This window comes from Canis lupus, chromosome X, assembly GCF_048164855.1.
Source record: "Canis lupus baileyi chromosome X, mCanLup2.hap1, whole genome shotgun sequence".
Lineage (NCBI taxonomy): Eukaryota > Metazoa > Chordata > Mammalia > Carnivora > Canidae > Canis > Canis lupus.
In genome coordinates this window covers 9,406,526-9,429,304 of record NC_132876.1, presented here as the reverse complement: position 1 = coordinate 9,429,304, position 22,779 = coordinate 9,406,526, and the positions used below count along the sequence as shown (strand labels likewise).

At 36.0% G+C, this 22,779-nt stretch overlaps 1 long non-coding RNA gene across 1 annotated transcript in view; it reads right to left on the bottom strand.

Annotated features, from left to right (window-relative positions):
- Window positions 1-22,779, bottom strand: part of LOC140627506 (uncharacterized) — a 145,254-nt gene continuing 122,475 nt past the window's right edge. The window contains exon 4 of the long non-coding RNA XR_012026214.1: window positions 1-463. This is a non-coding gene — a long non-coding RNA (uncharacterized lncRNA). The remainder of the gene's footprint in view (window positions 464-22,779) is intronic.

Here is a 22,779-nt window from a genome sequence, read left to right as displayed (position 1 = left end):
TTCATTTCCCAGAGTTAGGAGTCTCTCATGTTCTGTCTCCCTCTCTGATTTTTCCCACTCATTTTCTCTCCTTTCCCTTATGATCCCTTTCACTATTTTTTATATTCCCCGTATGAGTGAAACCATATGATGATTGTCCTTCGACTGACTTACTTCACTCAGCATAATACCCTCCAGTTCCATCCACGTCAAAGCAAATGGTGGGTATTTGTCATTTCTAATGGCTGAGGAATATTCCATTGTATATATAGACCACATCTTCTTTATCTTTCCATGGACACTGAGGCTCCTTCCGCAGTTTGGCTATTGTGAACATTGCTGCTATAAACATCGGGGTGCAGGTATCTCGGTCTTTCACTGCATCTGTATCTTTGGGGTAAATCCCCAGTAGTGCAATCGCTGGGTTGTAGGGTAGCTCTATTTTTAACTCTTTGAGGAACCTCCACTTGGTTTTTCAGAGCTTCTGCACAGCAAAAGAAACAGTTAACAAAACAACCTAAAAGACAACCTACAGAACGGGAGAAGATACTTGCAAATGACATATCACATAAAGGGCTAGTATCAAAGATCTATAAAGAACTTATTAAACTCAACAGCAAATAAACAAACAATCCAATCATGAAATGGTCAAAATACATGAACAGAAATTTCACCAAAGACGACATACACATGGTCAACAAGCACATGAGAAAATGCTCTGCATCATTTGCCATCAGGGTTGTTAAACAATTTCCCAGGTGTTGTGGATGCAGCAATAAACAAAATGGACAAAAAATATTCCCTGCACAAATAGAGCTTGCATTCTAGTGGAACTAAAGAAACAATGAAAAACAAACATATAATGCATTTAATGATGAACTATAAAGAAAACAGGATGATAGGAAATGCTGTGACTGGAATGGAAGGTGTTTTTAAAGATTTATTTATTTATTTGAGAGAGAGATTATGAATAGGAGGAGCAAAGGGAAGGGGAAAGAGAAGAGATCTGTGGAAGAGATTTTTCTGGAAGAGCAAAGAACAATTGTGAGAATCACAAAACTGGAATGTGCTTACTGTATTCCAGAAACAGAAAATAGGCCAGTATGCTGGTAACAAGGTGAACAGGGGGAAAGTATTTGGAGATGGAGTCAGAAAGGTAAAGAGGGCAGGGTAGATTAGAGGGTGTTAGGAGAAAGGAGTTGTGTGGAGACTTACAGAATATTGTCTAAACATTGGCTTTTACTCAGAATGAAGTGGGACCTATTAGAGGAACTGTAGTCATATGGTCTGTCATATATGTGTACAGAATCACTCTACCTACTGTAAAGAATGATGGGAGTAAGAAGGAGAAAGCAGAGGACTGGATAGGAGATTCTCTCAGTGATCCATGCTAGAGATGATGGTGATCTGGACCAGTGTGATAATGGACAACGTGTGGAGAAATACTTAGTTGGACTCTGGATAATTTTCGAAGCTAAATCCATGAGGATTTTCTGGCTGATTGGAAATGAAGTGTTAGATAATGAGATGAATGAAAGATGAAGGGGAAACTACATGGATGGATTTACCATTAACTGCAATGGAAGATATAGTAGATGCATATGTTGCAAAGCCACAAATCATAAAGGAAACATATAAATGTGGCACATTAATATAAAAAATTCTGCCCAAGAAAAGTAGCTATGACTAAAATTGCAAGACGAGTCACAGGCAGGAACATATTTCAATTACCATAAACAACAGAGGTAGTATCTACTACAAATCAAGAATTAAAGTAATAAAAAGCAAATGAGAGACCTGAATAGTAAATTTATAGTAAAGGAAGACCAAATAGCCAATATATATGTATATGAAAAGATGCTCAACATTACCAGCAGGAAAATGTCCTTGAAACAAAACTGAAGTATCATTTCAAATGAATTGGAATTGCATACATTTTAAAATCTGATAAGAACAAGCGTTGGTATCGATGGGAACTCAGGAAATCCTGACAAGAGTAGAGATGATCACACCACTTCTGGGGAGATTTTGCAAATGTCTTATGAAGTGGGCCTGTATATATAAACCCTGTGATCCTGTAGTTTTACTTAAATACTCATCAAACAGGAATAGATAAAGGAATTGAATTCATTCAAAATGGGGAATCTTACACAACAGTTAAAAAGAACTAACAAGAGCTACATGTAACATCACAGATGCTAACATTTACAAACATTATGTAACATCTGCAATGCTCTTACAAAATTAGGTACATTCCCCAATGTACAGATGAGGAAACTAAAGTTTAAAGACTTTCAGTTGCCCTAACACCAGGATTTACATCCTGGCCCAGAGCTAAGTGAATTCCAACTTGATATTATTTGCAGCACTGTATGAGGTGTTCAGGATATGTCCTCAGCCAAGATGCACCAAGGGAAATGATGACGATTTTTGCCTTCTTAGTAGTCCCCAGTTCATTAGTCACTGAAAGACTATTCAGTTCTGAAGGTGTAGCATGACTAAAGTGGAAGGTAGACTTGCAGTTGTAATATATAATGTAAATGTCAATATTTGTTTTTGCAGACTTGGGTCTATTTTTAATTATACACATAAAGATGCATGATTTGCTCTTCTATGTAGATCAATACTAAGAATGATATTGATTCTTTCCATAATCTCCTCTCCAAACTTTTCGACATCGCATTTCCCTACAGTATTGATGACTATCTGCTCCAACCTGCAATTAAAGCAAGAACGTCTGAGCATTGTATGGTTTTCTGATTAAACTTTTCCCCAAAGTACTAAAGGCAGTCATTTAATTCATAATAATTAGCTTTCCTATTTATATATGGTCCATAACTAAACATTAATAAAAATTTAGACTTGGCGATGTAAGATGCATAGATTTAGTTGCATATCAGTACAGATACTGACAGGTTTTTGATTGTCTGTCTTACCACTTAACAGTGTCTAAAAGTCAATAGTTGACTTTCCTGCATTCCCTTTGTTAAAATTATTTCTCAGAGATAGGGTATTACTGAAGGAACAAAACAAATAGAAGATTTTCCATGGATGCATACACAACTATGATTTATACAGAGATAATTCTAAACTTATACACGGTATATTTGTGGAAAACCATATATTCATAGAAAAAGATAAAAATATCACATATTTCTGGATAAAGCCATAAGAAAATTGGCAATTCTCAAATTCAGAGTGAATTAATTTTATCTGAATGTCTACACATGAAATAATTTTTCATGTGTAAAACTCCAAATAAATATAATTGCCTAGAAACTAGGAAGTAAGGATAAAAACTTATAAAGAACTTTGTGAACTCAGCAATAAAAACAGACCCTTCCATTAGAAAGTGGTCAAGGGCATTGAAAAGCTTGGACAAAAACCTGACCAAAGAAGTTACAAGAATGACAAATAAGCACACGAAAAAAATGTTCAACATAAAAAAGAAAAAAAAATGTTCAACATAATTAGCCATTAGGGAAATGATATTACAACTACAAGGAGATATTGTTCCACCCCATCACAATATCTACAATAAAAAAATAGCAATAACACAAAAAGCGAGCAAGGATGCAGAGAAACTGGATCATTCACACATTGCTGGTGAGAATATAAAATGGTACAGCTATCCTGGAAAATAGTTTGGCACTTAACAAAATATTCAAAATTTTTCCATCTGTTTCACAGCAACTTGTGTTTTTGGTTTTTTTCGTTTTTGTTTTTGTTTTTGTTTTACTTTTTGACTCCCTTTACCCATTTCTCCCACTCCCCAACACTGGTAACCCCTATCCTGTTATCTTCATCTATGAGGTTGTTTTTCTTGTTGTTGTTTTTTGTTTCTGTTTTTTGAGATTCTATATATAGAAGATTATAAATAGCTTTTGTCTTTCTGTGATTTATTTTACTTAGCATGATATCTTCAAGGTACATCCATGTTGTCAAAAATGGCAAAATTTCATTCTTTTTAATGGCTGAATAATATTTGATTGCACACACACACACTACAATTTCTTTATCCATTCATCCTTTGGTGGACACTTGCATATATCTTTCTGAATTACTGTTTTCATTTTCTTTGGATAAATACCCCAAAGTGGAATTGCTGAATCATATGGTATTTGTACTTTTAATTGTTTGAGGAACATCCTTACTGTTTTCCATTCTGACTGCATCAATTTCCATTCCTGCCAGTGTGCTAAATTTCCCTTTTCTATATGTCCTCACCAACACGTATTATCTTTTGTCTTTTTTATTTTATCCATTCTAGAAGGTGTGAAGTAATATCTATCTCATTGTGGTTTTGATTGGCATTTCCCTGATTAGTGATGTTGAGCATCTCTTCATGTACCAGTTGGCCATCTGAATGTCTTTTAATTAATTAATTAATTAATTAATTATTGTATTGTATTGTACTGTGGGAGGGGAGGCAAGGCAGAAGGAAAGGGAGAGCGAATCTCAAGCAGACTCCATGCTAAGTGAGGAGCCTAACTCGGGCTCAGTCTCACGACCCTGAGATGATGACCTGAGCCAAAACCAAGAGTCAGATGCTTAACTGACTGAGCCACCCAGGTGCCCTCAATGATTTTTGTGGAGAATGTCTATTCAGATTATCTGCCTGTATTTTAATTGGGTCGTTTGGTTTTTTTTTTTTTGTTGTTTTTTTTTGTTTTTTTTTTTTTGTTTTTTGCTATTGAACTGTATGAGTTCTATATATTTTGGATATTAGTCCCTGATCAGATAAATGACTTGCAAATATCTTCTCCCATTGCATAGGCTGCCTTTATATTTTGTTGATGGGTTCCTTTGCTGTGCAGCAACTGTTTGTGTGTGTGTACAGTAGTCCCACTTACTTATTTTTGCTTTCGTTGCTTTTTATTTTGGTGTGAGATTAAGAGAATCATCACCAAGACCTATGTCAAGGGGCTTATTGCCTATGTTTTCTTCTAGTTTTATGGTTTCAGGTCTCATTCAAGTCTTTAATCCCTTTGGGTTAATTTTTGTGTATGGTGTAACACAGCAATTTAGTTTCATCCTTTTGCATGTTTCCCAACACCATTTATTAAAGAGACTGTCCTTCTCCTGTTGTATATTCTTGGCTTTTTTCACAAATTGACATATATGTGTGGGTTTATTTTCAGGCTCTCTATTCTGTTGCATCAATTTATATATCTGTTTTTATGCCACTACTATACTGTTTTAATTACTGTACCTTTGTAATATAAGGAGCATGATGCCTCCAGCTTTGTTCATTTTTCTGAAGATTGCTTTGGCTGTTTTGTTTTGGTGTGTGTGTGTGTGTGTGTGTGTGTGCGCGCGCGCGCACGCACAGTTCCATACAAATTTCAGGATTGTTTGTTCTATTTCTTTGAAAAGTGCCATTGGAATTGTGGGGATTGCATTAAATCTGTAGATTGCTTTTGGGTAGTATGGACATTTTGACAACATTGGCTCTTCCAATCTATAAGCATGGAATATCTTTCCATGTATTTATGCGTTTAATTTCTTTCATTAATATTTTATAGTTTTCAGCATACAGATCTTTTACCTCCTTGTTTTCCTAGGCATCTTATTCTTTTTGATGCTATTGTAAACGGGATTCTTTTCTTTATTTCTATTTCTGAAAGTTTGTTATTAGTGAATCAAAATGTGTCAGGGTTTTGTGTATTGACTTTACATCTGCAACTTTGCTGAGTTTGTTCATTTGTTCTAACATTTTTTTAATAGTTGACCAGAAAGGAACAAGGGTAATTTGGAGGATATAGGACCGTTCTTTATCTTGACTGTGGTGATGGTTACATAATTATATGCATTAGTTAAAACCCAGAGTACTGTACTCTAAAAAGGGTGAATTTTAAAGTGTGTAAATTATATCTTAGTAAAAAAATTCAAAAAGATAATTAACTTGAAGTAGAAATTAATAACCATATTATGAAAGCTTTTGAACATATATTGTAGTAAAAGATGAAAGTAGCACAATGGAGAGAATGAAAGTATATTTTGTAAACTAATGACAATATAAGAAAGGAGATGTAGTATTAGTTGCTTGTAGAATTAATAATTTTTAAATACATGTGGTAAAATCTTGCAGCAACTTCTGAAAAAAATAAAGAGGAAATTATAAACCAATTGTGGAAATGAAATTAAATACTAAAAATGCATATTTAATCCTAAAATCATCAGGAAAAATGAGAATGAAGAATGGAAAACAAATAGAAAGATGCTACACTTAAAAACTATCATACCAAAAAAAAAAAACCTATCAAAAAAAAAAAACCTATCATACCAATAATTACATTAAATATAAATGGACTAGGGGTGCCTGGGTGGCTCAGTTAAGTGTTTGACTATTTTAGCTCAGGACATGATCTCAGGATTGTGAGGTCGAGCCCATGCTCAGCAAGGGTCTATTTGAGATTCTCTGTCTCCCTCAGCTCCTCCCTCCACCATACTCACTCACTTGCTCTTTCTCTCTCTATCTGTATCACTCAATTTTTTAAAAGATTGTTTATTTACTTATTCATTAGAGACACACAGAGAGAGGCAGGGTCCATGCAGTAAGCCTGATGTGGGACTCGATCCTGGTATGCTGGGATCATGCCCTGAGACAAAGACAGACTCTCTATGGCTGAGCCACTCGGGCATTCCTCTCTCTCTGTCACTCTAAAATAAATAAACCTTCAAAAAATAGAAATGGACTAAATATTTAAATTAATTATATATTAGTAAATTATTTAGTAGAACTATAGTATAATAAAGATAAATATTTTAATATTAACTGTTATAATTTAATTAAAATATCAGCAATTTTACAATGAATATAAAACATAAGACCCAATTATACATTGCATTAAAGGATTCATCCTAAATACAAAGATACATGTAGATTAATTTTAACAAATAGAAAATTATATATTCTGCAAAGACTAATTATAAGCAATCTCTAGTGTCTATTACAAAATCAGACAAAGTACACTTTAGTGCAGGGCATATTAATAAAAATGAGGGATGTTATATAAGAATGAAAAAGGAAATTCATCAACAATACAGTGATTCTATTTATGTCTGCAAAAATAATAGAAAGAGATGAACTAAAACAGAATTGAAAAGGAAAAGAGCCAAATCTACAATCACAGTTTTGGTCAGAATATTTAACATATTTTTCTCAATAATTGATAGATTAAGTGGTCAGAAAATTATTAAGTACATAGTATACTTAAAGCACTAACTAATCTGGCTTAGTTAACCTTTATAATTTCACACAAAAACAGAAGAATAATAATTTTTCCCATGATCATAGGTGTGAAAATTATAATATCAGAAAATAAAATCCAACAATGTATAAAAATATTTCTATATCATAACCAAATAAAATTTATTCCAGTTACACAAGGCTAGTTCAACATTCAAAGTTCAATAAATGTAAACTAACTCATTAGCTGGCTAAATAAGAAAAATCATATCCTATCAATTAGTGGAGAAAAAGCATTTAACAAAATCCAACACCTAATCATAATAAAAACTACTAACAACCTAGGAAAAGTAGGAAGCTTCCTCAAATTGATAAGTAACAACTATAAAACTACAGCTTGCATTATGCTTAATGTCTTGCCTCACCATTCTTATGTAACATAATATTGGAAGTCTTAGCTACTGGAAAAGGAGAAAATGAAATAAATGGCATATATATGCAGATTAGAAAGAAAGAAATGCAATTATACTATACAACTTTATTTGAAGATTACATAATTGTCTATGTAGAAAATCTCAAAGAACCAATACAAATACCTCCTGAAACTAAAAAAAAAAAAAAAAAAAAGAGTACATCAATAGAGCAGCATATAAGGTCATTGTACAAAAAAAAATAAGGTCATTGTACAAATAAATTGCTTTCCTATGTACTGTCAGTGTACAAACTGCAACAAATAAGAGAGAAATACTTAGGCATAAATCTAACATAATCTGTACAGGATGTATAGAGAGAGAACTGCAAATCTCTTGATAAAAAAACATCAAAATACTTCCAAATAAATTGAGAGAACATTCTGTGCTGATGGACTGGAAGTTTTAATATGAAGATATCAATTATTCTCAACTATATTTTAAATGAGCTGCACTCCCCATCAAAATACCAGCAAAATATTTTATGGATATTGACAAGTTATTCCTGAAGTGTCCATGTAGAAAGGCAAGAGACCCAGAATAATTAAAATAATACTGAATTAGAAGAAAAAAAATGGGAGGACTCACACTAACCAGTATAAGACTTAGTATAAAGCTACAATGATTAAGACAGTTTGGTATTAGCAAAATAAGACACATTGATCAATGGGACAGAACAGAGAACCCAGAAATATAGCTACACAAATATAGTAAACTGATCTATGACAAGGGCTAGAAGCCATTTAATGGAGGAAGGATAATCTTTTCAACAAATGACACTGGGAAAATTGGATTTCCATATGCAAACTAAATGAAACTAGACACAGAATTTTCATAAACACTAACTCAAAATTCACGATACATCTTGTAAAATTCAGAAATTCTAGATGTAAAATGTAAAACTTCTAGAAGAAAACATTGGGGGAAAATCTACTTAACCTGGGGTTTGGTGATGAGTAAGTATATAGATAAAACACCAAAAGCATGATTGATAAAATAAAAAAAAACCTTTTTGTTAAGTTGAATATCATTAAAAATATAATCCTCTGCTTTGTGAAAGATACAGTTAAGAAAATGAGAGTATATGCAACAGACTGGGAGGAAGTATTTGCAACATGTATCTAATAATGGACTTTCATTAAAATATACAAAGAACTTTAAATAGTAAGTGTTGGTGAGGGTTTGGAGAAAAAGAAACCTTTGTGCACTGTTGGTTGGAATGCAAACTGGTTGCAGCCACTGTGGAAAACAGTATGGAGGGCCTCAAAAAATTAAAAATAGAACTACCCTAGGGTCCAGGAATCAAAGTACTGGGTATTTGCCCAAAAAATACAAAAACAGTAATTCAAGGAGATATATGCAATCCTATGTTTATAGCAGCACTATTTATAATAACCAAATTATGGAAGCAGCCCAAGTGTCCATTGACAGATGAATGGATAAAGATGTGGCGCATATATACAATGGAATATTACTCAGCCATAAAAGGAATGAAATCTTGCCATTTGCAATGACATGGGTAGAGGTAGAGAGTATAATGCTAAGTGAAATAAGTCAGCCAGAGAAAGACAAATGCCATATCATTTCACTCAAATGAGGAATTTAAGAAATAAAACAAATGAGCAAAGGGAGAAAGAGAGAGAGACCAAGAAATAGACTCTTAACTATAGAGAACAAACTATGGAGATGAGTCAAATAGTTCAAGGGGATTAAAGAGTACACTTATGATGAGTACTGAATAAGGTATAGAATTGTTGAATCACTATATTGTACACTTGAAACTAACAGAACACTGGATATTGACTATACTGGAATTAGAATAAAAAATTTAAAAAATAAATAAAAACAAAAATTTACAAAGAATTCTTAAAATACAGAAATAAGAAAACAACCAATTTTAAAAATGCACAAAAGATCTGAATGCACACCTGACCAAAGAATTTATAGTGATGGCAAGTAAGCCAAGGAAAGGAAGCAAAACATTGTTATTTGTGAATTGCAAATTAAATCAACAATGTGATGACACTACATACTTAAAAGAATAGTTAAAATACAAAAACAAAAAAGCCTGACAGTACTAATTGCTTGCAAGAATGTGGAACAATAGGGACTCCCATTAATTTCTACTGGGAATGCAAAACTGACAGTCACTTTGGAAGATAATTTGGCAGTTTTTTACAAAGTTAAAAGGATAAAAACAATATGATTATCTTCAATAGATGCAGAAAACGCTTTTGACAATATCTAATACCCATTATTGATTAAAAGCTTTTGTGAAACTAGAAACAGATGGGAATTTCTCTTACTTGAAAAATGGTTTCTATGAAAATCCTACAGCTATCATCACAGTTTATGGTGAAAGACTGAATGCTGTCCCCAAGATCAGGAACAAGGCAATAATGCTCACTCTTGTGCCACCTCTATTCAACATTGTGCTGTAGGTCTGCTAATGCAATAAGGGTTGGGGGGAAGGTATCCAGACTAAAAATAAAGAAATAAAACTGTCTCTACTTACAGATGACTAAATACTGCATCTACAAAATCCTGAGTAATCTCCACAAAACTTCCAGAATAATAAAGTAGTTTATTTTATTTTTTAAATAAAATAGTTTAGCTGTGTAAAGATACATGGTAATAAACAAAAGACCATTGTTCTTGTATATGTTAGTACTGAATAGCTAAAAATACAATTTAAAAAAATTCATTCACAATAACATCTAAAGAATAATATATTTAATAATCAACTTAACTAAAGATAATATATTTATATGCTGAAACGTATAAAACATGCTGAGATAAAGAGATTTAAATAAAAGGAGAGATTCCCATGATCATGGGTTAGAGAATCTAATATTGTTAAGATTGTAAATCTTCCATACTGATCTCTAGGTTAATTGCAATCACTATCAAAATGCCATGGGAAATTATTTTTTTAGATTTTATTGTTATTTATTGGAGGGGGAGAGAGAATGCACAGAGACTGGGGAAGGGCAGACTCCCTTCTGAGCAGGGAACCCAACACAGGGCTTGATCCCAGGACCTGGAGATCATGACCTGAGTCGAAGGCAGACACCTAACCAACTGAGCCACCCAGGTGCCCCCACCATCGGAAATTTTTATAGACATTGAAAGGCTACTCCTAAAACTTATTTGGAAATGCAAATGAGAGAGAACAGGCAAAATGATTTTGAGAAAGGAAAACAAAGTTGAAGGACTTCCTCTACCCAATTTCAAAACATACTATAAAACTATAGTGACTAAGATAGTAAAGTGTTGATTGAAGTATTGGTATGAAGAATTGAGAGTTCAAAAGTAAAATCTTTGATTTATGGTCAGTTGATTTCAATCAAAGGACCAAGGCAATTAAGTGGAAGAAAAGATAGTTTTTTTTTTCAATGAACTAGGATAATTGGGTATCTATTTGAAAAATCAATTATAAATTGGACTTCATTAAAATGAAAAACTCATTTCAAAAGACACCATTAAGAAAATGAAAAAAGTCCACAAACTAGGAGTAAATAGTTGTAAATCATTTATATTTTAAAAAACTCCCATCCAGAATATATAAAGAACTCTTACAACTCAATAAGAAGACAACCCAATAATAAATGGGTAAAATATTTAATTAAACATTCACCAAAGAAGATATATGAATAGATACATGAAAATATTCTTAGCAAAGATGCTAAAGTAATTGGGCAAATTGAAATTAAAACCACAATGAGGTATCACTTTATATGATGAATAGCCAAAATAAAAGAGATGGACAATAACTGTTTATGGCATTTTGGGGAAATTGGAACTTTCATATATTACTGTTAGGAATTTAAATTGTACACTCAGTTTGTAAAACAACTAATTTTCTTAAAAATTAAAACATCAACTTACTATCACACTCAGTGCAACAACTTCTATCCAAAGAAAGACTTGTAAATAAACATTCATAACAGCATTCTTTGTAATAGCCAAAAAGTAGAAGGAACCAAAATGTCCATGAACTGATGAATGGATAAAAGAAAGTAGTAAATCCATATTGTAGATGTCTACACTTCAATTCAAGGGAACAAACTACCGATGCATTCTAGAGCGTGATTGAGTCTCAAAAACATTATGCCACGTGAAAGAGGCAAGACCCAAGGACCACATGTTAGGATTCTGTTTTCATGAAACTTAAGAAAAAGCAAATCCATAAAAACAGAACACATGTTTTCTTGTTGCTGGAGTCTGAATGGAGGTTGACTGCAAATTAGTTTGAGGGAATTTGGGGGGAGGCTTTGGTCCAAATATATCCCCCAAAATTCATATGTTGGAATACTAATCACCAAAGATGATGGGTATAGGAGTTGGGGCCTTTGGGAGGTATTTAATTCATGAGGGTGTAGTCCTCCTGAATAGGATTAGTGCCCTATAAAAGATGATCTAGAGAGATCTGTAGCTTCTTCCACCATGTGAAGACATAGTGAGAGGCTATGAACCAGGAGGAGGGCCTTCACTGGAGCACAGTCAGAGCCATGCCATGATCTTGGGCTTCCCAGCTTTCAGGACAGGGAGAAATAGATTTGTTTTTTATGAGCTATCCAGTCTGTGGCATTTTTATAGCAGCCTGAACTGAGTCAGGAGGTGACACAAATATGTCCTTAAACTAGATTTTGGTGATTGTTGCACTGCTCAATAAATTTACTAAAAATTATTGAATTTACACTCACAATGGGTGAATTTTATGGTATATAAATTATATCCTATTAAAACTATGAAAACATGAATCTAATAGTCAAAACAATGAATCTGATAGTTAGCTACCACTAGTCTAGGAAAGCAAAAGTGGCATTGTATGTATTACTGCCATTAAGCATTGGCAAGATTACCTATTTTTTAGAAATGTTTTGCTAATTTTCACACTCATGTCAATGACCAATACATATTATCATTCACCATGCCTTGGTGCCTCTGTAAGAGCTTTAATGAAATGAGCTGTGTCCTGTGAGGGCACCAGAGCTGAATCATCATCTGATCCTGCCCCTGAACAACTGAGGAATAATTACAAAATCTACTTAATCCCTTTAAGTCTCAAACATTTAATTTAATGAAGAATTATGAGAATAGTATGTTTGTGTAATAGAAGATATTTATAATTGAGAGCTTAAAGCCAACAATAATTTTTATTAAGTGAGGAATCTATGTTTGATTTGTAAGTCTTTGTTTTTCAGATAGTTTTTAGCATAAAACAGCCAGTAGTCTTTATTTTACTCATATTAAGAGATATTTGCTGAGAGTTTGATATCAATGTAGTCTAGCAGCTTTAATATGAGACATTTCAGAAACCTGATATCATGATATCTTGAACTCTTTGGGCCACTGTCTTAGTCCATTCTGGCTTCTGTAACTGAATGGCTTCAAACAACAGATATTTATTTCTCACAGTTCTGGAGGATACAAGTCCAAGATCAGGTGCCAACATGGTCGGTTTCTAGTGAAGGCCCTCTTCCAGGTTACAAACTACTGTCTTCTCATTGTACCCTCATATGGTGGAGAGAACTAGAGAGCTCTCTCAGGGTCTCTTATATAAGGATGTTAATCTCATTCATGAAGGATCAACCCTCACAATCTAATTACATCCCAAATGCCCCACCTTCTAGTACCATCCCATTGGATCCAACATAGGAATTTTCATTCCATTCAGTCCATAACACTCCCAGTAGCCACAAGATGATGTCTGTACTCCTTATCAAGGCACAGGAAACCTGTTACAAACTCATCTCAACCTCCTGTTAGCATGTCCTCTCTTGTCACCCCATCCAGGGCCCTATACTGCAGCCACACTCCCCCTCTCACTGTTCCTTGAGAAGAAGTCTAAGCTCTTTTACAACTGCATTCAGTGCATATGTTCTTTCCTTGGCCAGCACGACTCAGCTAATCCTTCCAGTGACAGCAAAAATAGCACATCCTTTATGAAGCCTTCCTCCAACATTCCCGTCCCATTTTCCTTCCTCCAGTTCACACAGCTATTTATATTTTTTCTTTTATTGCACCTATAATAGAATATTATGCTTTTTTCCTGGTAAATTATACATGTCTCAAGGAAAAGAACATACCTATCTAATGTTTTGATCCTTAAGTTCCAGCATAGTATATGACACATGGTAACCACTGAGTTATTGGATGAATGAATCAGGGATGAATGAGGTTCAGTTACTATTGCTATCTTTAAAATGTACACAGCCAAAAACCTCCAAGTCACTTCCTCCTTCAGAGGAAGATAATAAATAAAATAGCTTGACCTACATGCAACCTATAAGAAGGACAGTATTTAGAAAAGATAGAGGTGAGGGGCGGATCTGGGGTGTCCAAAATATTTCTGACAGCTATTCATATATATGTGGCATCTGAAGTCAGAAAAATCACAAGATCAGAAGCTTAGAGCTGAGAAAAGAACCATGTGAGATTACTGATATGGTAACTAACTTGATTGTTGGAATGCTTTCACCGTTTACACATACATCATCACATTGTACGCCTTACGTATGTTATAATTTTCTCAATTATACTTCTTTTTTTTAGATTTTATTTATTTATTCATGAGAGACAGAGAGAGAGAGAGGCAGATACATAGGCAGAGGGAGAAGCAGGCTCCATGCAGGGAGCCTGATATGGGACTCGATCTCAGAACCCTGGGATCACACCCTGAGCCAAAGGCAAATGCTTAACCACTGAGCCACCCAGGCGTTCCTGTCAATTATACTTCAATAAGCTGGGAAAAAATTACAGATAGAAAGCTAATTAATAGTTTTAGACTTTTTCTTAAGTATTCTTCAAAAATATTCTTTATCTCAAGTATCAATAAATAGCTTTTGAAATTTTCCTTGGTATGGGATCCCTGGGTGGTGCAGCGGTTTGGCGCCTGCCTTTGGCCCAGGGCGCGATCCTGGAGACCCGGGATCGAATCCCACGTCGGGCTCCCAGTGCATGGAGCCTTCTTCTCCCTCTGCCTGTGTCTCTGCCTCTCTCTCTCTCTCTTTCTCTCTCTCTCTCTGACTATCATAAATAAATAAAAATTAAAAAAAAAAGAAATTTTCCTTGGTATGAAATATAGAACTGGTTATACTATCCACTGTTAGTATCACCACCTTGACTGAGCCTGATGGACAAGCAGACTCCCTGATGAGCAGGGAGCCTGGTACGGGGCTTAATCCCAGGACCCTGGGATCATGACCTGAGCCGAAGGCAGACGCTTAACTGACTAAGCCACCCAGGCACCCCCACCGCCTTGGCTCTTGCCATAAATAATATTCCCTTTGATGTAACCATAACGGTAATAATAGCTATTTTGTTTTGGACATCAGGTATACACCAGTAGTTGTGCTTGTTGATTTGCATATATCATTCCAAATCTTTTTTTTTTTTTCATTCCAAATCTTAATACCAACTCTATGAAGTCATTTTACAGATGAGTACATTGAGGCCCAGAAAACTGTAGCAAATTGTTCAGGATTAGTTAAGTGGAAAACCCAGGATGTGAATACAGATTCATCTTATTCCGAGTTCATGAGCTGTCCTTTTATATCATGAAGATAGCTTTGCTCCAGAGCTATTAAAGGGAACTAGAGTTGGACAAGACAATAACATATATATTATATATATATATATATATATATATAATATACATATGTATTATATGTATGATCAATAAAGAGGAATTATGAATGCAAGTTGTTTCAGAAATAATTATGAATTTGGTAGCTGAGTAATTAAATTGGATTCCTGTAAGCAATAATACAAATTATTCTAGCAATAAATAGTAGCTATACCTAATCAGTCCTCAGTGCTTTTATCTATTGTGTATTAATAGACTGTTTCATGTATAAGAATACTTGAAAAAATATAAGCCAGTACTGTTAGGTATTAACAACTTTTAGAGAAATCTGAAAACTGGACAGTATGCTTTATAAAATATATCCTAATTAAACAGAACACCCTAAACACTGAGGAATAAAGTCAAATCCAGAAACAATCATTTAACTTTTGTCTGTGCCTCAATATACTTCAAATGCTATTTTAATAGTATCAGGGGGTGCCTGGGTGGCTTGTTGGTTAGGCATCTGACTTTGGCTCAGGTCATGATCTCTGTCTGGAACCTTGAGATCAAGCTTCATATCAGGCTTCCCACTCAGGGGGGATCTGCTTCTCCCTCTGCCCCTCTTGTACTTGTGCTTTCTCTCTGTCTCTCTCTCTCAAATTTTTTAAAACTTTAAAAAATAGTATTAGAAAAAATGTGTATATGTAAATTCCAAAAATATGTATTTTGCATTAAATTTACCTAAGCAGAGGCACCTGGGTGGCTCAGTTTATTAAGCATCTGCATTTGGCTCTGGTCATGATCCTAGGGTCCTGGGATCAAGGCCTGCGTTGGGCTCCCTGCTCTGAGGAGTCTGCTTCTCCCTCTCTTCACCTCCCGTGTGTGCTCTCTCTAGTTCTCTCGCTCTTTCTCTCTTTTAAAGAATTAATTAATTAATTAATTAAAAAAGAAATAAATAAATGTAAAAAAATAAATCTACCTAAGCACTTAGTGCACTACTTAGGACAAATATGTACTATTTGGCATATTATGGAGCTGAAGGGTTTGAAGTATTATCAAAAGGATCTTTCACCTCTAAACATGAGGAATATACTTTCAAATAGGTAAAATGTTAGAGCCAAATGTTTATTGGAGAAACACTATCATAATGAGATATATTAAAATCATGACAAACTAATAAGGTCACAAATTTAAGAAATAGTGATTTTTTATATTTTTAAAGAAAAAGTATTTGTTGTCTACATAAAATATAGTAATAGATACTTTTGCATCTCTGCTTGAGGATGTGAAGAGCCAGAAAGAGTGTGACTCCCACTTTGCAGTTAAAAAGGAAAGCTGAAGAAAAATCTTTGAATTCATAATTTTTCACTAACTCGTGAGAGATTTGAGGTTGCAGGGCAACCAAGTGTCCTAAAACCTAAGGAAAAGACGTGAGCTCTGGCTTACTTGGAGAAGACAACAGGCAGATGATAGTGAATAGAATTCATCCAGGGTAGTGTTCACTTGCAAGACAGTGAATCCCATGATGACCACAAAAATTGAAGTCTGAAACATCTTGAAGGCTTTTCCTGCATGTACCTTAGAAGATGGATCACAGAGAAGATTAGAGAGAGTCCTTGCCTTGGAAAGTTCCCTTTATGGTACACACCAGGAGAAAAGGAACAGCAGCCACCATGAGAGGAGCTGGAACAAGGCTCAGATCATGACCCCTATTATCCATATTGAATAAAATCATCTCTGGGAGGAAAGAAAAATAGCACACTGATACTTAGGGCATTGGTGAAAATTTGTTGTTGGAGAAAAGGAACAGATTTTTTTTAAAAAATCTATTCAGGGGGAGGGACAGGCATGAGTGCCGTTGTCAGACCTACAGTTGGAGGAAGAATCAGGAGACTTCTCAGTCCAGAGCCTTGAAAGCTGACCAGGCTGCCTGCCTGGGAGGCACAGAGTAGGGTACGGCATTATCAATTTCCCATCTCTGGTGTTTTTGCCCAAAAAAAGAGCATAACTCGTATCTACTCATGAGAAAGCATCAGATAAAAGTGAACTGAGAGACATTCTATAATATAGCTTACTAGTATTCTGCAAAATTGTCAACATCTTGAACAATTAGGAAAGACAAAAGAAGTGTCACGGAAACGAAAGAGATGTGACAACTAAGTGTAATGTGCTATCACGGTCGAGCAGAACAAGGACCTTCGTTGGAAAAACTGGTGGAATCTGAGTGTCGTCTGTAGTTTAGTCCCAGTGTACACATTTCTGTCTCTTCATTTTTATCATTGGAGTGTGGTCAGGAGATGTTAACCTCTGAGGGAGCCGGATGAAAGGTGTACAGAAATTTTCTGCACTGCGTTTACAAGTCTGTAATTTTAAAATCATCCCAACCATATGCAATACCTTGTGGTCTCAGCTATGTATTTCAAGGGTGTTTGGTTGATTTTGCCTTGCATTTCTTTATGTTTTATAGAGGGTGGTTGTTCAGGTTACCTACTCTTTCTCTGTTGTTGGAAATAAAAGCACTCATCTACACATAGGTGATCAGTGTTATAACAGAATGTTCTAAAATGTTCTAACAGAATGCCCAGGCTACTAGTGATTTATTTGATGCCAAATCCACTAAGTTTTAGGTCCCTTCTAAGTATCCCTTAATATCACTTGATACACTACCATCCTTTTTGAAACACTCTTTTCCTGTAGGGTCTGTGTCACCACACTCTCCTGATTTTCTTCACACTTCTGTCTAGTTGTACACGTTTGGGATTCTCTGCAGATCTGTTTCCTTGTGTACCCGTCCCCCAAACTGAGAAGTCTTCTTTTTGCTCATTCACTACATGTCATAAATCATCAACTCTTGTTGATTTTATTTCTTAAATACTTTCCATATCCGTTCATTTATCTCCATCACCACCGAGCCCCTCTTTGCCCAGGAAAACATCAGCACTGTTACTGCAACAGTCTATGAAGTGGTATCTAGGTCTCTGTCCCCCTCTTCTAGAGTAACTGTTCAGTGGCAAACCTGCTCCTGATAAGCACCTGCTTAACATCATTCCATAGTTTCCTCCATTGGCCTGAACATGGTTACTAAGACCCTTTCTAACCTAATGCCTTCTCACTTCTCCTTCCCCCTTAGGTGAGATTTGTTTTCTTTTGTTTTGTTTTGTTTCTGTAGTCCTTTCCAGAATAGCATCATCATTTCTGCATCTGGACCTTTGCTGCTAGTAATCACCTGTGTCCTTGGAACTTTGTGCCGCGCTCTTCCCACATTGTCACCTGGTTAGTTCTTCTTCCTTCTTCGCGTCTCGCCTTTGCTATTATGTCCTCTTCAGACTCCCACAACCGGGTTAAATGCCCCACTAGATGAACTTCCCTGGTAACCTTTACCTGCCTCCCCTGACGTCTTCACTGCACCACTTATAATCTCTTGTTTGTATCCCACGATAGGCAGTAACTTCCTAAGGAGCAGCAGCCTTGTCTTGTTTGCTCTGTTAGTCCCAGAACAGAACTCAGGACTTTTTGTTGAGTGAATTAATGACACCAGGAGAGAGAGAGAGAGCATCATCCATGAGTGACACTGCCCATGAGGCTCTGGGCTTTGGTGAGGCATGGTCATCAGTTGGCCTTGCATGATTAATGGACTAATTTCCCATTATATTCTGAGTGCGTGTTTCCTCCCTGCGTTCTCTCTACCATGTGGTCGTGTTAACATTTTTTCATGATTTCTGGAGAGTTAGTAAATAGAAACCAACTCAGTGACATTTATGAGGCCTCTCCAAAAAGCACTCTTGTGAACAATGGCTGTTACACATTCATCCTATTCCCTTCCATATTGCCTACCCTGAGCTAGTATAATTCAGCGAATTGGAATAGTTGTTTTTGTTCGTCTCAAGCATGTTGTAAATGGAATGATAGTGTGGAGACATAGTAGATAATCTATGGATTGTTTGTCCTTTAGGGAGCACCATTCATGGCTGTTTGCCCTTGGCACTCATTTTCCTCCTGTTAAATGGAGATGTTGTACTGCAGTCAGTAAATTAGTAATTGTTTCTATCTCAATTTGGGGACAGTCTTCATAATGTGGACACACATAGACTCATGCCAAAAGGATAAGGTCATGTGCTTGAACATACTCATTTTTTTTTTAATTCAGGCCTTTTCTTTTCCTCAGCCAGGGAATCCAAATCACTTAGTTCTTGGCCTTGTTCGATTGTTGATTTTTTTAATGCTATGTATCATCTTACCAATTAGGCTGTAAAGTTTTCAAGGGCAATGAGCAAGTCTTAGGCTTTTCACAGAATTGTCACTTGACGAATTTTTGAAGATGAAGATCTTGTATCACGTATCCTGTTATTCTGTGTAATAATAACAAATATAAATGTTACCCTTTATTAAATACCTGCCATATTCTGAGTACATGGATGTATGACTTCATTCATCTCTATTTTACAGATAAGGAAACTGAAATTTAAAGAGTTTGGTTACTCAAGGTCACATAGTTTTGGCCAGTATTGAACCTAATCTAGCCGATTTCGAAACCTCCGCTCATTGTCCTGCCCAGTGATTGATTGATTGATTGATTTAAGATTATGTTTATTTATTCATGAGAGACCCAGAGAGAGGCAGAGACACAGGTAGAGGGAGAAGCAGGCTCCATGCAGGGAGCCCAATGTGGGACTCGATCCCAGGACTCCAGGATCACACCCTGGGCCAAAGGCAGACGCTCAACTGCTGAGCCAGCCAGGCCTCCCCAGCCCAGTGATTTAAAACAATTTTTCTCCCATGGACCCTTTTTAAAACAAAGTATTATCCAAGCACAGTTTATAAAGACAATTAAGAACTGCTCTGTTGGGCAGCCTGGGTGGCTCAGTGGTTTAGCGCTGCCTTCGGCCCAGGGTGTGATCCTGGAGACCTGGGATCGAGTCCTGCATCGGGCTCCCTGCATGGAGTCTGCTTCTCCCACTGCCTGTCTGTCTGTCTGTCTCTCTCTCTCTCTCCCTCATGAATAAATAAATAAAATCTTAAAAAAAAAGAACTGCTCTGTTGAAGCAAGGAGTCAACCCTACTCCTAATTGTCCTCTTCCTCACTTTCCATGGTGATGCACGGACATAGACATGGATCTACCCAAGCTACAGAGTGTCAAGCTGGGCAAGTCCTCACTATTTCTTGTTACCTCTTCACGCTAACAATCTCTCATTTGGATGAAGAAGAAACAATTCTGAAATTAAGAAACCACATCATATTCTTGTCACACTTTCCTTATAAAGAGAGAATGTTTTATGAAATAGTTTCTATGCACCTAGTTTAGCCAAGTGCTGTAGGTAGCTCATAATAATTTGAGTAGCGATGTGGATTTTGTTTCCATCAGCAGGGGTTTCGAGCAAAAAGTATATTTGCATTTTTCAGTAATGAGGAATACCTGGAGAAACAATAGAAAGATGGTAATTCCCTGCAAATGAAATTTAGGTGATTGCAAAATGTAGTATAGCATGAGGAAAAGCCTATATATGAAGACAAGCTGGTTTACAAAGGAAAACCATTGAATCAACTTCCCCGATTTTCAGCCTGTAAGAATAGAACGTACTTTGTGATGTGTATCAGACGCTGGATCATCTGGGGTAGATATCACTCACTTTTTCAGGTTACTCTGAAACAGAGATAGAAGCCAGGAGCCAGATGTTGAAGGTGTGGCTAAGGATCTCAAATCACAGCAGAACATGGGAACAAAAAAATCAAATATGGGTACAGAACAGGCATTTGCCCCTAACAGATACTATGGTCTTAAAGGACCAATATTAAGCCTAGTTTCTAAGGTTATTTATCTTAGAGTTTTCTTAAATAGCATTTTAAGTCAGATGGTATTGTTTATGCATGAATGTACATAAAAAGATTGCTTCTTGTGACCTGCTAGTGCATCTTCAGAAGATTCTCTTCACTCCTGCTCTGTCTTCATAATGAACAAGTGGCTGCATGAAAAAATTCATCATGACTTGGGTAAAAACAAATTCGGAGAAAATAGTAACGACAATGAACAGAAGTTGTGAACGTTATATAAAAGAAGAATGTTACTTCCAATCCTATAGATCTGAAGACTCATGAGCTATATGATTACAAACATGTCTCTAACCATTCTGACCCACATTCTTCTCTTTTTTTTAAATTTTTATTTATTTATGATAGTCACAGAAAGAGAGAGAGAGAGAGAGAGAGAGAGAGAGAGAGGGGCAGAGACGCAGGCAGAGGGAGAAGCAGGCTCCATGCACCGGGAGCCCGATGTGGGATTCGATCCCGGGTCTCCAGGATCGCGCCCTGGGCCAAAGGCAGGCGCCAAACCACTGCGCCACCCAGGGATCCCCCCGCATTCTTCTCTTTAAAAATGAGAGTATTTTGAGAATGAGCCACAAGGGTAATCACAAGTAATGATTCTTAAAGCCTCCACATGAAGCTGTTATACTGTGACTTCCACTCTTGTTCCATAGATTACAAATCTCATGGTTAAAAAAAAAAATTTCATGGTTAAGCCCCCAAATCAGCGGGACAGAGGAAGATATTCTGCATGCAGGAAGGCATGACAAAGGTTTGAAGGGAATAATTGTGAGCAGTGTCTACTGTACCGCTCTTAAGATAACCATTGTTAAAATGTTTGGGTATAACTTTCATATAATGCATATTTGACTTGAATTTTGATGGATAGATAGAGATTAGCAATGTTATAAAAGTCTTGACTTTTTTTCATAAATATATCACCTCTCTACAAAGGCTTTATAATCCTGAACCAAAATATCCATACATTCCAACTTTCTTTTCTAAATATTATATTTCACATCATGTTCAAAGATGGAGTCCTACAATTTTAGCAGTAATATATTTTTCTCATTCAAGTTTACTTAGAAACCAGATTTAAATTAGAACTGAGGAACATCCTAAGTGAGAGACAAGTTCAAGTTAATACCTATTTTCACCATTCTCTTTATTTTTTTTTTTAGGTTGTCTTTTCACTCTTTTTTTTTTATTGGTGTTCAATTTACTAACATACAGAATAACACCCAGTGCCCGTCACCCATTCACTCCCACCCCCCGCCCTCCTCCCCTTCTACCACCCCTAGTTCATTTCCCAGAGTTAGGAGTCTTCCATGTTCTGTCTCCCTTTCTGATATTTCCCACACATTTCTTCTCTCCTCCCTTATATTCCCTTTCACTATATTTATATTCCCCAAATGAATGAGACCATATAATGTTTGTCCTTCTCCGATTGACTTACTTCACTCAGCATAATACCCTCCAGTTCCATCCACGTTGAAGCAAATGGTGGGTATTTGTCATTTCTAATAGCTGAGTAATATTCCATTGTATACATAAACCACATCTTCTTTATCCATTCATCTTTCGTTGGACACCGAGGCTCCTTCCACAGTTTGGCTATAGTGGCCATTGCTGCTAGAAACATCGGGGTGCAGGTGTCCCGGCGTTTCATTGCATTTGTATCTTTGGGGTAAATCCCCAACAGTGCAATTGCTGGGTCGTAGGGCAGGTATATTTTTAACTGTTTGAGGAACCTCCACACAGTTTT